The sequence below is a fragment of the Schistocerca nitens genome, chromosome 7, assembly GCF_023898315.1.
Source record: "Schistocerca nitens isolate TAMUIC-IGC-003100 chromosome 7, iqSchNite1.1, whole genome shotgun sequence".
Lineage (NCBI taxonomy): Eukaryota > Metazoa > Arthropoda > Insecta > Orthoptera > Acrididae > Schistocerca > Schistocerca nitens.
Genome location: NC_064620.1, coordinates 489,477,029 through 489,479,119, shown reverse-complemented (window position 1 = coordinate 489,479,119; position 2,091 = coordinate 489,477,029). Strand labels below are relative to the sequence as shown.

General features: G+C 45.9%; 1 pseudogene; it reads right to left on the bottom strand.

Annotated features, from left to right (window-relative positions):
* Positions 1-1,467: 1,467 nt before the first annotated feature.
* Positions 1,468-1,585, bottom strand: LOC126196067 (5S ribosomal RNA; annotated as a pseudogene).
* Between the last annotated feature and the right edge of the window lie 506 nt (positions 1,586-2,091).

Sequence of the window (2,091 nt, the reverse complement as noted above, 5' to 3'; positions counted from 1 at the left end):
CTGTGTTTAGCGACCGCACCGCAAAACCGTGCGATTAGTAGCCGAAAGGACGTGCCTGTCCAATGGAAACCGAAAACATTTGATTGCAAGGTCATAGGTCAACAGATTCCTCCACAGGATAACACGTCTGATATATTCTATACGATACTGGTGACGGCATGTGCGTCACATGACAGGAATATGTTGTCGACCCACCTAACTTGTACACTTGGTGAATGGGTAAAAAGATTCTTCTACCTTGCCCAATTTAGGTTTTCTTGTGGATGTGATAATCACTCCCAAAAAAGTGTGAAAACATAAGAGTTTGTCACATAAACTGCAACAAATGAATGCAACAGTTTCACAGTCGCACAGTTTTGTCTGTGCTCTGTCAAAACATATGTTTTTAACGTTTTCAAATTATTCCGTGTGTAGACCGTCAAATCCTGCATATGTCCAAGAAAATCTGAACATGTCCTGGAATTTTGGAGAGCGAAGTTGATTATATGTGAGTGCCTGAACTTTGATAATTGTCTGAAAATAAAAAATTAAAATATTCTCCCGAGGGAAAACTTGAACCGAGGACCTATCGTTCCGCAGCTGCACACGCTAACCACGGGACCACAGCGCTCATGGGTTTGCACTCCCCTATGTTGTTGCCTATCTTACACATGGACTACTCAGTTTGTATATTTTGCTTACTTTTTCATTGTTCCATACAACTACTTCCTCTTTTCTCGATTGATCTGTGTTCAGTTTTTCAAGGCCTGTCCACTGTACCAACTTATAACTAATTCTGATGGGGGTGCGATGGGGAGGTTCCCTTGTTAGTAATGGACGCGAGCAGACCAGAAGGTGTTTCCAGATAGATTAGATGCACGGACGAGAAGGTAAAATGGAGCTATACTCAACTTTGGGCTACAATTAAGCTTCAAAAAAACCACAACGCTCTGCCGAAAATATGGAATTGCAGGACACTAACACCGTCACCAGAGACACCGATGCAGGTCCTTAAATTTCCCTCTTCCACCGTGATACCCTGATCGCCGTTTGCTCGCGTTGACCACTGCCAATTATCTGAAACGTAAACACATTAGCGGCCGACAACAATCTGGCGCATCAGATAGACAAACATATCTGCCCAATTGGTTATAAATAAAACTTTAATTATACACGGCGCCAGTGGCCCGAAGTCTGAATAACCTAAATGAGCACTTGCCCAGTAACGGCTCTTAAAATTTGATTAGCCAATTCTGTAGAACAAAGAAATAAAATAATATCATAAAAGCACTCCGTCTTCAGGTCACTACTGGCCTAACGGGACCATCCGACCGCCGAGTCATCCTCAATGGAGGATGCGGATAGGAGGGGCGTGGGGTCAGCACACCGCTATCCCGGCCTTTATGATGCTATTCTTGACCGAAGCCGCTACTATTCGGTAGAATAGCTCCTCAATTGGCGTCAAGAGGCTGAGTGCACCCAGAAAACTGGCAACAGCGCATGGCGGCCGGGATGGTCACCCATACAAGTGCCGACCACGCCCGACAGCGCTTAACTTCGGTGATCTCACGGGAACCGGTGTATCCACTGCGGCAAGGCCGTTACCCAAAACAATTACATAGGAACAGGAAATAGGAAAATTATTTCGGCCGGCTCTTGAACGTCAGGCACAGACTTACGTACTATTTGGCATGACCTCTAGCTACACATTAAGCACGGCTTCATGTCTATTGATTGTGCGTAGCTAGCACTCTCTTAAAAACCATTAACATATCAGGCGCCCAGACCAAGTACAGTGACAAATAACTGGAACAACCGAGATAGTTTTCGGTGCACTCGGGTGTTCAATTAAGGTGAACAGAACCCACCATGAAACAATTGGACGACTCCAGCTCGTTCACTTTGAGTAACATGTAACAGACGCGAAGGAAATCTGTCATTCAAATCTCCAGGAAATCCCAGTCACCATCGACAGCGGATCTGCATTAAAACGGCGAAACACGTCGCAGCAGCTGGCCACGCTCTTCCATCGTACCGACTCGGACACTCGCCAGCGCCACACGTCACTGTCGCTCTCACAGCTGATACCCGGGCTCAGCACCGCAGTTAAAT